This window comes from Eurosta solidaginis, chromosome 4, assembly GCF_040869045.1.
Source record: "Eurosta solidaginis isolate ZX-2024a chromosome 4, ASM4086904v1, whole genome shotgun sequence".
Classification (NCBI taxonomy): Eukaryota; Metazoa; Arthropoda; class Insecta; order Diptera; family Tephritidae; genus Eurosta; species Eurosta solidaginis.
Window position 1 is genome coordinate 122014496 of NC_090322.1, and position 15518 is coordinate 122030013.

At 35.9% G+C, this 15518-nt stretch overlaps 1 long non-coding RNA gene across 2 annotated transcripts; it reads right to left on the minus strand.

Moving 5' to 3' along the window:
- Window positions 1–519: 519 nt before the first annotated feature.
- Window positions 520–1724, minus strand: LOC137248159 (uncharacterized). 2 transcript variants are annotated; one of them, XR_010952104.1, is made up of 2 exons: window positions 1516–1724; window positions 520–1441 (listed from the first exon to the last, which is right to left on the minus strand). It is a non-coding gene; the product is annotated as an uncharacterized lncRNA (long non-coding RNA). The 2 variants fall into 2 exon arrangements; XR_010952105.1 differs by having other exon boundaries at window positions 520–1444.
- Window positions 1725–15518: the final 13794 nt, after the last annotated feature.

Consider the following 15518-nt stretch of genomic DNA (forward strand, 5'->3'; position numbering starts at 1 on the left):
AAAAGATTATTAGCTGACAAATTTTCACGTTTCTCTTATATTTCGTGCTTCCATATAGAGGTGACATCCTAGAGATGGTTCTAAAAAATATATTGGAAGCTCTAAAACTTTTTCTTATTTACCATTATTATTATTATTTAGTTAATTAATTAATTTCCGATTTGAAGTTAATTAGGAATGTGAAGATAGTCCATTTATATGTAAGCTAGGTCTAAAGATTAAATCCGTTTTCAAAAAAATTAACTATTGAGTTTGTTTTCGGATGTAAAAATTGTACACGGCCAATAAAAAATATAGTTTCCTTTAGATTTGCGTCCTGATAAAAAAAAAAAGTTCAATCTAGCTTAAGACTATTTCGGAAAACTACTTTCCAAACGCCAAGATAACATTAGTTATTTCTTAAGATATGCTTTAGATCACACGTTGACTGGTTTGAAAGCCAAGGCCCTATCTATGTATATTTATGATCCGTTACCCAAATCAGATTTTTAAATCCAAATAGCTCTAAAATAGTGAATCTGCTTAGTGACATATTATTTATTATTACTATTTTTATTAATTCATTATTATTTTTATTAATACTAAGATAGTTTTATGTTTATCGTTTGAGTAAAAACGGTTTTCTATAAGTGATCGTATAACACGATAGAGGCCCAGATAAGAACTTGTATTGATTGACATAACAAAAAATATCAAGTATGTATGATTCAAAGTCTCTGTGTTTTTATATTTTTTTCTAGGCCATGGCCATGGTGGAATCACCAGGTGATGTAAATAAAATATGACAGAAGGTGTACGCTTTCTGAAACGGTAGGAATGTATTTCGACGGCCTGAAGAGGGTAAAATTTATACCCGCTTTTATAAAATAGGAATAGAAAAAGAAATACCTTGATACGAAAGCCATTACAGAAACTAATTTTTTCAGCATATCAGTGCCACCTAACGCCAATGCAAACGAAGATTCAAAGGACCAGTGCGAGTTTACATTACTTATAGGATCGAATAAAAATAAAAATCAATTTGGCCCCTTAAACTGTGATGAGCAGTAAAATTCAATGAATGCGTTGGATGGATGTGTGATTCACATATAGTTCGTATTAGAGGTTTACGCCGATCACTTTATCGGCGGCGGCGGCGTAGGCTCTATTATATATCGGTGGCGGCGGCGTGGATGGCGCGCCGGCGTACGCCGTTGTTCTTACTTTAAAAATCTTGATTTTTCTATTCAAAAAAATAATATTTAGGAAAGGCTTTGTTTGTATGTATTTAAAGAAATCAACGTTTTGGCCATTTCAGAAAGATCCGGGGTTTTGTCTCAAAATCTCGCAGATCGTTCAAAAATTTTCACGAGTAGCTCCTTGCGGAGGGACTGTCCCTCGTTCACTTACTCCAGAGAGGCTTCGAACCTAACCCCGGTCTTTGGAATTGGTACTGCTGCGTCTGCTGAAAAGAAATAGAGATACATAAAATGGTCACACTTTTGTCTGTATATCTCGTGCAAAGCGTAGTTTCACCTGGGTTAACTTCTAATAATCGTTGCGAACACAATTTCTTTAAATCATTTGTGGCGAATTACGGTTGCTATTAATGGTCTATTAATACTCATGACTCTCATGGCACAGGGCGCATCCAGTTTTTTCGAGCTACAATCGCCGATGATTAAGAGCTACAATTCCCGATGTTATAAAAGATTAAAATGCAATAAAAAGAGTTGTGACCTTAATGAGCGAATTCTGAATGAATCTTTATTCAAATATTTCAGCTTATTTATATTAAATTATTCTAAACATATTCTTACATACATATTTACATTTAAGCATACATACTTACATGCATATCTACCTTAAGCATACATACTTACATACCTACATACAACTCGACACAAAATATGTACCTACACATCTGTGTTGAGCTGCGACTTCTATGGGAAATGCAATGCTTGCAAATTTGCTAGAATTCAAATTTGTTTGGTTGTGTATTGTACACACACCTGTTTTAATGGCTATGTCAGCATTAATTATCAAATCCATATTTATGTGTTGATGAACATTTAGACTTCTGGTAAATATATGTGCCTACGTATTCACATTTGTAAAAAGAGCCGTAATCAATGTGATTCACTCCAAGGGACTAGTTCTGGATAGGGTCGCCAACTTTAGGAAATGTGCAACCGAGAGATTTGGGTGTTGAAGGACGAAGTGTGAAAATCAAAATTAACATTTCAGACGCTATTGTATGGTTTCGCAAATAAACAACAGATGTTTGAATATAAGACTAAGTGATTTTTCAAACCCTTCTCATACGTACATATATCCTCAACTTAAGTATGAGGTAAGAATCATTTTAAATGAGTGTTTATGTCCCTAGAACTTACTAAAGGATTTTGAATCACTGATTTCGCTTATTCTTTTAGCCAATCGCAATATACAATTTTTTAAAAAAGCGGCACCTTTTTTGGGTAATTTGCTTTTTTAACAACTTCAGGACAATTTAAAAACATGATCGCCTTGGATCATTTTATTTGAATTAATTGCTCATTATTAATTAAAAAAAAAATATGCAAAGTCAGCATATAAATTTGTTATATAATTTTTTTTAGTGTTTTTTTTTTAATAACTTGGTGAATGGGGTAGTGCAAAGTCCGTGTTAAGCTGACATCGAAAGCGGCTGTTTTTTAAATAACTTTTGAACAGTTTGAAAGAGTAAAATTTCGCAATTAGTTTCTTATAGCTGGCTGTGATGCGCCTCCGTTTATACCACTTTCGACCATATCCGAACAATTTTCGACATGAACAATAAATGGCCTAAACAGTCTTAAACGTGTAGAAAATATAGTAACGCGCTGGACGCCGCCGCCGCCGCCGCCGCGCCAATATTTTTGACATTCGGCGGCGGCGTGCGAAAAACGACCAAAATCGGCGGCGGGGGCGGCGTATATCTCTAGTACGTATGTACGTCAGTTATTTAGTTGAACTTTCCTGCATTTTGCGGCACTTAAATGGGTTCCGGTTCGATGAAAAGTTTTACAGTCACACTTAGAAGTGATCGTTATACTCTTAAATGTGTTTCCATCCCTATAAATTCACTAAAATGTTCATCTGCTTTGTTGATTTGTCGTTGAGAGTCGGAAGTTAAACATAAGCCCTTCTAATATATAATGCAAACTTAATCACAACAGCTACAAATTTTCTTGATCACTTTAGCTCCATTTATGCAAAAGTAATTGCCCTGAAGAAGGCAGCAGAATGCTGGAGGATTTCTGTCACTCAAAAGAGGAGACTGTATATTTTTAATGGGAAATGTAAAAGGGCGCTGCCTTATGGTCTCTGATGCATACATATAGATTAGGTTTTGTTGTTTTCAAAAGATGAAGGAAGGGTCGGTTGAGTATGTATTGCGTCCGTGTCCTGCGCTTGTGAGATTGAGGATGTACTTATAATTAGCATAGCTGTCACATCTGGAAGTGGCAAGTAAAGTCAGTTTAATTGCATTAGACTTGGTACTTAATCGGGCTTTTGTTTTCTATCGTCAATGAGCCTATACAAAAACTTTATTGATCGGCCAGTTTAACCTTATCTAACCCGACGTGTATTGAAGTCCACACAAATGGGTAAAGCCACCGATCATCATTAAGCAGGCTATAGCCAGAGCGATTCACATTCATGCTGTTCAAGTAGATCGACGCCTGGTTTATTTTCACGTTTAAGCGTACATATGCATATATACATATTTTTATTTATTTATTTATTTATTAACATATATGGGTGATTCTCCGCGAGCTTACAGTTTTGTGTCTTTTCGAAATTTGAAATATATTAAAGCATTTTCTATGAATTAAATTATGTAATTGAGTTAAAGTTTATTTTAAAGTTTCATGTTGAATTTTATTGACTGGTCATCAGTTTTGTGAAGTTATAGTTCATAATACCCTACAAATCTCACAACCGTGGCATGTCCACAATCACATTTTTCATAACATTTTAGGTGGTGACTTTTTTAATATTTAATTACACGAGTAATAAACTGTCATTATATTAAACAATTGACTTAATCTGCAATATTAAATGTTGTTTTAATGATAACATTTCTGTTTTCGCTTTGTAATTTGATTTTGAAAAGTGTCCATGAGTTTTTGAGTAAAAAATATTATTCAAATCGTTTATTGCACACTTATTTGTGACACGTGAGTGTGAATTTTGATCAGCAATTGTCCCCGCATATTTCCATGCAAATGTTTGCAGGCTTAAAATAACTAATATCCATTTTAAACACTGAAGAACTGGAAAAACGGTACGTATCAAAAAATCGTGTCACAATCGTGGTACTTGTATCTTTGTAGTTTTAACTTAAGAACCGTCTATTGGGCCATTTTTCTTTAAAGTTTGCTGGCATAACCTTAAAATTTTACGGAAAATCGTGCACGTCATATGGCTTTTCTTAATGAGCAATTTCTCGTCAAAATGTCACAGCCGTGGCAGGTTTCAGTATCAGGAACAAAAATTAATAGCTGTAGCTCGTCCACTTTGGGAATGGTTTTTAGCTATAAAAGCTCATAGAAAAATGATTGAAAATATTTGAAAATCGAGTTTTGTTTCCAAAATTTTGGGTTAGTAAAACTGAGAGTTCGCGGAGAATCGCCCGTATATTCATCCTGACACAACAATATTGAAAAAATTTTTTAACAGTGCCAGTCACGTATGATACAATAAGGTATTCTGACAATTAAAAATACTTAACATAAAAAAGGGGAAAAGTAAGAAAATGAGAAACAGGGATACATTTTAAAATGGAACACAAAGAGGAGAAAGAAAATGAGGTAAAAATATTTTGAAAAAAGAAAATATATAAAAGTTCACATTCAATAATATAGAAGGTATTAGAATAGAGTTGTAGTGGGTAACAATCATTGTAAAAACTAAACACTTTATTTCTAAATTGCAGTGTATTAGTAATAAGCCTTAAACTAACTGTAAGTGAGTTCCAAAGACGTGCCGCGTTGATAAAAAATTGATTTTCAGATGTCATAGTTTTGTGTCTAGTGTAAATAAGCAGTGCCGACCTTGACGATTGGAGAAACTGAAGCCTCTGGTATAAACAGTTTGGTTCCTTCGTAGAATAACCTTAGGTATGAACAACGCTGTTCTGAATTTTAACGAATTTTCAAAAGAAATATTTAACAACTTTACGGCATACGCAGACACATGGTCACGTCGTCTTAGCCTAAATACGTATCTGTATCCGTATGTTGTTATAAACAACATTAAGCTTGGTTTTACATACAGAGTCACAATTAGCACAAATCTCACAGCCATACAGCAGCGTAGGTATTAAGTACGCTTTTGCAAGAAGAAGTCTAATGTGCAAAGGAGTGAAATACTGTGTTAGCCATAGTGTACGAAGATTACATTACAATATCTTAGCGCATTAGGTTAGGTTAGGTTAGGTTGAAGTGGCTGCCTCCTCTGTCGCGCGGGTCCCTATTTCCTATTTCCCTACTTCCGAAAAATGCTTAGACCCCAGAGAGGCTAAACCAGCGCGTTTGCCTGATGACACGCAAGATGTCGTTTGTGTGTGCACATTCAAGCTCCGCAAGACCCCCAAAGGCGTGTCTGTGGAGGCGGGACAGTGGAAGAGATAGTGCTCTACGCTTTCTATCTCCTCCTCGTCCCTACAGCTGCGGCAGAAGTCATTTGTCTGTAGGCCCATATAGGCACCATGAGTGTCCATGAGAAAGTGACCTGTAAGAAGGCCCACTACTGGGCTTACAGAGACACGTTTAACAGTATCACCGATTGCGATCTCTTTTCATCCAGCCTAGGCCAGATTTCTTTGGATATTCTACATATAGGTTTTTAGCGCATTAGATAATACAATACAATACAATACAAACAACAAAGGGCCCAGGATTGAACCTTGCGGAACGCCACTGAGTACAGGTACAAAATTAGAACTATTGCCAACAACATACACAGCCTGAGATCTCTGCACGAGGTAGGAACTAAATCAAGCCAGTGGCATGAGAAGAGAAATTAAAAAGATTTTGTAGCTTGCGACATAGAAGCTTATAATCAACTGAGTCAAACGCCTTGGAATGATCGAGTAGAGTTAGAAAAGCAAGATTATTTCAATAAATTTCTATCCTGATGCTTTCTATAACATCCAGCAGAGCCGAAGTGCAACTTCGCTTCGGTCTGAAACCGGACTGACGATCTGTTAGAAGTCTGTTATCATGCACATATGACATTATTTGCTTATAAAGGATACGCTCAACAACTTTAGACAATAATGGTAGGACAGAAATGGGCCTGTACTCGTTATTTTTCTTATGTACAGGAATGATTTTAGCAACTTTCCAGGACCTGGGGAATACACAGGTCGTTAGTATGGAGTTAACTAGATGGGTCACATGTGACGGAATCTTTGGCAATATAATTTTGAGAAACTCCGCACTGGTTCCATCAAACCCAATAGTGTTTGACTTCACTGGGAGTATGGCTTGCACAATACCACAGTCATCAACACACATACATAAATTCAAAAGGACTGACACCAACATTTACACGTCCACAGTAATTATCAAGACTAACACCAGGATTTGATACAGGCAAACTAGCAAAGTTAACGTTAATTTCATCTAAGTCAGAGTAAATAGGTAAACTTAATTAAAAGATAGCCGGTCAATTATGTGTTTAACAGCAGTATAAATAGGCTGTTTGACCATTATTTGCTTAGTGCAAAGCTATATTAAACTCCACTATTTCGGCTCAACGTTTCGCTAAGCACCTTAGCTTCTTCAGGAGCGAAACTTAATTTATTCAGTAATTTTTATCACAAACAAGTAATTTTATCACAACAAAAATGTACATGAAAGAAAGTTATTAAAAGAAATTTCGGTTAGAATTAAGCAAACAGATTATTTAGTAAAAAACTTATATATATAAATGTATTAGATTACATTAGGCGTCACAAATTGCACAATTTTAGTATAAACTAACTAAGTTATACATGAAAATTAAAAGTATAAAAATGGTACTAGTAATATGTAGTAAGTACATTTGTCATTAAACTGGACTTTGCTCATCAAACATAATTGGTATGTTTTGTTTACATGTGTACGTATGTATGAAAGGATGTGTTCAGTGAATTCCTAAGAATGTGAAAATGTAAACAAAAACTTTATAAACATAAAAGATATGCGGCGGAGATGTCAGCTGTGTCTTCCTTTCTATTAACAGTTCTCTCTCTATTTTGCATAATTCTTAAGCTTTCTGTTGTGTATCTTACTTTTTCCCGCCTTTCCTTGTCCAATATTCTCACTTTACGTAGATCAACAGCATAATCGAATGAGCCAAGATCCCGCATTCCGGAATTGTTGTATTTGTAATCGAATTTGAAAAAAAGTTTGATCACGTAGCGCTTTTGAAGTTTTTCGATTTATTACATTTCTCTCATATTTCGCTACCAGTGTTCGGAGTATTTAAAACTGTTATCTGAGAAAACGACTACGCCGGAATAAAAATTAAATTTTCGGAGTATATTTTTTCTTCCTTTTTGAAAGCGGGCGAACAACTAACATCAAATTGATTTGGTGGCTCGCCAAACCGTTTGCTTGTGTTTTTGCCATAAAATGTTTCTTAGCAATAAAAGTTATATGCCTTATCAGATGCACATGGAGTCGGCCTAAAATGTGTAGGATGACCAATTAAGGCTCCCATTAACACACCACGTTCTATATTCCCGGATATTTATCGCGAAAAAATATTATTATTTTCGGTTACCATACATATTTCATGCTCTTTTAATGACAGAAGGTTTCAAGACCGGGGCAGGTTCCTGTAGGAACGAAAATGGCGACCTGTTAACTGACGTACAGAGTGTGGGGGAAGACGAACCCGATACCCCGATCGCCGATGATGAAAAACACTCCCCGGCATCCAATATCACGACTAAAAAATCACAAGGTGCCAAGTAATGACGGGATACCCGCCGGGCTGTTCAAACATGGAGGCGAAGATAATGAAGCAAAAAAAGTGGGTCTTGCAGTAAATTTGGACAAGACGAAGTACTTGCTGTCATCGTGGCCTTTGTAGCTATGTCACTGTTGGCGGATATAAATTCGAGACTGTAAAGGATTTCGTTCATTTGGGAAGCAGTATTGAAAGCAAAAACAATGTTGGCCTAGAAATCAAACGGAAAATAACTTGCCTACCAATGGTTTGTTTAGGCAATTGAAAGTAAAGTCCTCTCTCGACGAAGCAAATTCTCGCTCTATAAGTCACTCATAATAACTGTCCTGATGTATGGCTCGGAATCATGGAAGGTGTCGAGAGAAGAGGAAATGGCTTTTGGAGTATTCGAGAGAAAAGTTCTCCGGAAGGTTTATAGTTCTATCCGTGATGTCGACGGCTAGACACTCGCGGAGGAGGTATAATGATGAGTTATATGAGCTTTACGCAGACATGACGATAGTGCAGCCATTGAAAATCCAAAGGCTTCGCTAGCTAAGACATGTTATGCGGATGAACGAATACGCTCCAGCAGCTTTTAAACAGAGGAAAGAGAAAACCTACACTGAGTTGGGAGAGACAGCTGGAGGAAGATTTTACCTCGGTTGATCCCCCAATTGGCGACTGTTATCGCAAAACAGGGTTAGCTGACCTCACTGACTCAACGTACCTCAAGAAGTGATGTATGTTAAATTGTGCTAGGATTTACAGATCACACCCGAATAAATTTTTGGCTTACATTTTACTTTCTCATTCCGTACGAAAAAAGTACAACAACTGTGAGTAAAATGTGAAGAAACATGTCAGAAGACATAAACAGAGAATTCACGTAATTTCATCCAATCGTCACTTGTAAACTATCATCTTTTCATACGTATACAATAAAAACTACAACCAAAAGATACAAGGTAGTAATACTATTTAGTTTTCAACTCGACCCAAATAAACCTTTGAGATAGAAAAATTTAGTAGGAGGTCAGAGCGTCTGAACACTGCGTCAGTAATGAAACATGTTGTCAAAAGCGTGACGTCACGCCGAGAAAGTTTATTTCATGGCTAACTATGATTTTTTGCTCTCTCATTTTTGAATGCGGGATCTGTTTATTGGTTCATGGATCAACAGAGTGTCCGCTTTCTGTTGTGTGTTGCGATAGTGCTGTATTATTTTTCTTTTTATTTATATCCGACTCATGTTCTTTGAGTCGAATACCCAAAGTACGCTTTGTTGTACCTATATATATTTTATTACATTTTTCGTTTTCGGTTCCTTCACATGGTATTTCGTATACTATATTGTTGTGTTGTGAAAGGGGGATAGGGCTTTTTGTTTTAGTGAAAATACTTTGTAGAGTTCGATTTGACTTATAAGCCAAGCATGTGTTATTTTTGTTGTATGGTATATCAGAGCCGAAGTTCTCTGTTAATTTTGGTATGTAAGTCACACTGAAGAACTTCTTCGTTTGGCTTGCAGTGTTTATTGTTGAAAATCTGCTACTTTTGTTTTCTATTTGTGCTATCTTCTGCTGTATACGATTTTTTATTAGGGTATGCGAGTAATTATTGTTTTTAAGATCTCACGGATTTTATTTATGTTGACATTCCAAAATTGTTTATGGCTAATATATAGTACTTTTCGATTAAGTTGGATGCCGGTGTTGACTTTGTATTTGAACGGTTGGGCTGACAGAAAATTTATGAGGCGCCCCGATGATGTTGGTTTCGTATACCAATCTAATACTAATTCCTTTCCCATTCTGTGGATTCTTATGTCTAGAAAGGGAATATTGCCATTCTGCTCTATTTCAGAAGTGAATTTTAGTTTGTTGTGGTATTTTATTAAAGTGTCTAATATAATGTTCAAATCGTTTCTTTTAATTATTGCAAGGATATCATCCACGTATTTGACTATAAATTGTATGTTAATGTTATATTTTTGTTTAAGTTCAGACATAGTTTCATTCAGTAAGTCATCCATGACTATGTCGGCAATGGTAGGGGAGAGCGGATTACCCATAGGCATACCAAACGTTTGTGAATAAAGTTTTTCATTGAACATAAAGTAATTGTTATCTTTCAGGCAAAAGTCTAATATTTGCTTGAATTTTGGTCTAGGTATACCGGATATTTTTTCAATTTTATTCCACTTTTTGGTGATTATTTTTGTAGCTAGCGTTGTCGGTATATTTGTGAAGAGCGAAACAACATCAAAAGATACCAGTAAGTCGTCGTCTCCCAATTTGAAGTCTTTTAGTCTCTCTTTTAATTCAAAAGCATTTTTGATGTTGTAATCATCTGATACCAAGGACTTCAGAAAGCCGCCAAGGTATTTCGACAGTTCATAGCATGGAACGTTAGTCGACGACACTATGGGACGAAAAGGTAAATCAGTCTTATGAATTTTAGGCAAGCCGTATAGTCTTGGGGCAATCACTGTTGAGCATGCTAATCGTTGTTTTTCCCTTATGTTGATTATCTGGCTTTTGTATAAATCGTCGACTAGTTTATTGTATTGTTCTTACGTTGCAGTTCCATTGTTGGATCATTCCTCAGTGTTTTGTACGTACTTTTATCTTCCAGTATTTTCCCCATCTTTTTCATGTATTCCTCCTTGTACAGTACCACTGTTTTGTTGCCCTTTTCCGCGTCAGTTATTATGATATTTTTGTGTGCATTAAGGAATAGTTTGGGTTTGTTGATGTTTCCTGCTTAGCGAAACGTTGAGCCGAAATAGTGGAGTTTAATTTAGCTTTGCACTAAGCAAATAATGGTCAAAAAGCCTATTTATACTGCTAGGTAAACTTTCTTTGGGTTTTCCCACGCCAATCGTCCTTATGGTATTCCAGGTTTGCAGCGAGTTCATTGCCAGACTAAAGTTTTCATCATAAAACAAACTTTTGGCTCTTTTAATTGCTTTGGTAGCAGTAATTCGAGCCGATTTAAATTGGTTATACGTATCTGCAGTACGGTGCCTTTTCCACGGCGAATATGCTTTATTACGCACATTGATTAAATGTTTAATGATAGTATTAAACCAAGTACTACAGCATCGATTGACTACCTTACTTTTAATAGGGACATAATAGTCGAAAAGCCAGTTGATTTTGTCCTGCAGAAAGCGTGTTTTATCTTCAACAGATATGAAACTCTGGATGAGACTCCACTCCACCAACTCCACTGCAGCAGAAGCGACTCATAATCAATTCTATTAAAATCACAATAATTCACGGACACAGGTGTTTTGGTTGACTGGAAGTCGTAAATCATGAAAATTAAATCATGCTTTGAGAAACTTGAGGTAAACAATTGGTTATAGTGGATGGTTTTTTGGAGGTCACTGTCAAAGGATAACTCAAGGAGAGTGCTATTTGTACGAGTGAAGTGAGTAGGAGAAGAGGTGTTTGTTGGATATAGTCCAAGAGATTCCATACTTAGGTTTAAACTGTTATCCTCAAGCAAATTACTGTTGAAGTCACCGGCAATTATGATATTACTGTAGTTGCCTAGTAGTGATTGAACGAGTTCGGTGAAATCCACAAAATTCACCTGCCGATTGCGTCGGTATACACATCCAATAAGACGCTTATCATGATTACAAACTATTTCAATAAACACATATTCAACAGAATCACGTTCACTAGAAACACAACTTAATCTACAGGACAAGCTTTCCTTTACATAAATCGCAACACCACCACCATGACCATAGCGATCAGCTATGTAAAGTTTGTAACCATTTACTTTCACCAAACTGCTACTATGGCGTGAGGTAAACCATGTATCAGAAACACAAAGAACGTCGGTTGCCGAATCTTTAAAAAGATATCTAAATTCGTCAATCTTTTTAAATAAAATTTGAGCATTTGCATGAATTATATTAACCCCGCTTGCTTGTTTGCCAAGGACACGCAATATAGTAAAAGTAGAGTCTTTGGAACTCATAACATTACAAGAGGACATAGTCATTAAAAGGACTTAAAAAAAGAAACATTAAATTTACACTGCTATGCAACTCAAACAAAATGTAGTATATATCTAACGAATAAAATATGGGAGTAAAGTATGAACAAAAAGAACAAATGAATACGGATAGATAGAAAATATATAAAAAATATTTATCGAAGAGATTTGTCAAGCTCCTGGTGATCGTCACAAATGTTCGGCTCAACACGAAAGGAACGGCCCTTGTCCGGATTATTGTTTTCTAGCTCCTTAAGCATGTCAGCAGAGTATATTAGACGTGGCCCGGTATTATTAGAACATCTATATATATAAAAATGAATGCCATTTTTGGTTGTGATTTTATAACTCAAGAACGGGCTCACTTATCCAAACCAAATTTTTAGGCTTTGTTTTGACTATTCAGTAGATGGTTTGTGTTTTGAAATTTTAAGAATCGGATACCAGGGTCTCGAGATATAGGCCAAAACGTCGACCCAGGTAACCCTAAGATGTGTTTGTACAATATGGGTATCATATGGAAGCTGTTGATGAATGCTATAGTATAGAGTATTTTTCATGCCGCTCCGTGAATAGGGTCTCGAGATATAGACCAAAACGTGGACCCGCATAACTTTAGGATGTGTTCGTACAATATGGGTAGCAAATGGGAGCTGCTGATGATTGCTATAGAGTAGATTATTTTTCATGCCCCTCCGTGACTAGAGTCTCGAAATATAGACCAAAACGTGGACCCGGACAACTTTAGGATGTGTTTGTACAATATGGGTAGCAAATGGGAGCTGTTGATGACTGCTATAGTATAGATTATTTTTCATACCCCTCCGTGACTAGGGTCTCGAGATATAGACCAAAACATGCACCCGGATAACCCTAGGATCTGTTTGAAAGATGAGTATCCATTGTAAGTTATTGATAAATGCTAATGAAAAGATGGCTTTTCTTTTCGCTGAGTAACTAAGAACTCGAGATATATACCAATTGGGAGCTTGCCTTCAGGTTAAGAGATTGCATTCTTATGTACTACAACCAGTTAAAATGGTATATTCAATCACATAACAATATAATCTTTTTACCTGAAGACGCTGAAAAGCGCTCAATGTATGGTGAAATTATTTTGAAAAACACACCAATACCCATTTGTTTGGTCAGATTCATCCCACTTAGCCAGCGGATTATACGTTTTCATATTAACATACATACATCAATAATAGTTTAATCATTTACTAAACGATTTGTTACCTACTTAGCTACGCTCTTTCGCTCTTAAATTTATTAATATTAATTTACCTATAATAGTTTAATCATTTACTAAACGATTTGTTACCTACTTAGCTACGCTCTTTCGCTCTTAAATTTATGCACTTTCGTCTTAACTAGCTTACTTATTATTCCCACCTTCAAACTTACTTGCATTATATTTATATCAACATGTATGTATGTAGCAGGCAGATGGACAAACAAAGTAGGCTTTGAAAAAACATCGAACAATATTACGGTGCATTTTTTTTGTATAGAGAAATACATGAATATTTGGTATATAGAGCTTGGGCTCTTAGCATTAAGAAAATTCAAATTAGGAGAATAAATGGCATTGGAGTGTAAACATCGCTGGAGCGTTTTCTTTGGCCTCAACACCATTACCACAGTGCAAATTATTACATAAAAATGCAAATAGTGTTTCTGTTTAATAATTATTGAAGTTTGTGTGAATTTGTGAAAAGAAGAAATATAGCGCAAAGCGAATTTCCGAGCAAAAAACGGAAAGTTTTGAACTGTTGAAGTGAATTACACGAATGCATGTGTGTTTCCTTATTTGAAAAAACATATTGTGCCACTATTAATGTAGACATTTTTTTAAATTTAATTTATTCTTTTTTATTTGAAAGAAAAATGCCACGACCCACACGAGGAAATATAAGTCGCCGAACGTGTCATGCAAATGCTGCGGCATTATAAAGGCGATCACAGACTCCAGATGAACGAGCACAAGCTAATGCTTCGCAGCGTGAACGTAATGCACGAAATAGATCTGTTGTACCTGAAATTATGCGTGATGCTTTTAATTACAGATTGATTACAATATGTACGGATATATTGGAATAATGGACGCTATATGTCCTCATTGTGATGCGGCTAAATTTCCAGGTGAAACGCCCGGCATGTGTTGTGCTATTGGCAAAGTGACACTGCCAGCATTAGAAACTCCACCCGAACCACTGTCTTCATTAATTTTTGGGACTTCGGAAAATTCGAAGCACTTTTTGAGTCATATTCAACAATACAATTCGGCATTTCAAATGACTTCCTTTGGTGCTACTAACATTATTACAGATAATTCTATGCCGACGTTTAAAGTAAATACTTAAACAGGATTGTCCCAATCAATCTGAATCATAAAAGTATTCTATAGTTTTAAAAATTATTATGCAACATATACCTAAAATTGAATACATGTTGCAGATTCAGGGCCAAATTTATCATCAATCTGGTTCGTTATTGCCATACCTCGACGCTGATTATAAATATTTGCAAATTTATTTTATTGGTGATGAAAATCGTGAATTGGATCAACGTTGTGCAATTGCTTTGAATACAAGACGAGCTACAAAGGTTTTTCGATCAGCATAACGCATTAGTTCAATTGTTCAAAATTCCTCTCGATCCTATGCCATCTGATAATCACAAAATCGAAATAAGGGCTGATAGACCACCTTTTGGAGAGCATGAAAGGCGATTCAACGCACCCACAATTGATGAGGTTGCAATTGTAATTATTGGTGATCAGTTTCAATCCCGTGATATTATACTTCATCGCAGAAATTAGCAATTGCAACGTGTTTCGGAGCTTCATCGTAGTTACGACGCATTACAATACCGAATATTGCATTGGTAAGGTGACGATAGCTACCAGATCAATATACCAATGATTGATCCACGAACAGGTAAATAATATTTTCAGTGTGTTGACATTTCATCATTTGTATAAATTTCTTAAGTCACATTTTGCACTTATTTTCAGGTCTACATGTACAGAAAGTTAGTGCCATGAATTTTTATTCGTATCGATTGATGGTTCGTCCACAAGAACAAAATTATATCTTGAGATGTGGTAAACTCCATCATGATATTTATGCCAAAATAGAAACATAACGTCTTAATTTTATTCGTTTCAACCAAGCAAAATTAAGATCTGAACAATATATTCATTTGCAACATGCGATAGAGAATGATGCTAATATTAATGACATCGGACGTTTAACTATATTGCCATCTTCGTATATTGGTAGCGGAATATGAATGAATATGCACAAGACGCAATGTGTTATGTACGAAAATACTGTCGACCGGATCTGTTCATTACATTTACATGTAATCCGCAGTGGCATGACGTCAAAAACAATTTATTTGCAGGACAGTCGACAACCGATCGTCATGACATTACTGCGCGTGTTTTCGGCAAAAATGTAAAGCACTTATGGATTTGATTGTGAAATTATATGTATTTGGGGAGGTGCGTTGCCATATGTACTCCATCGAATGGCAGAAAAGGG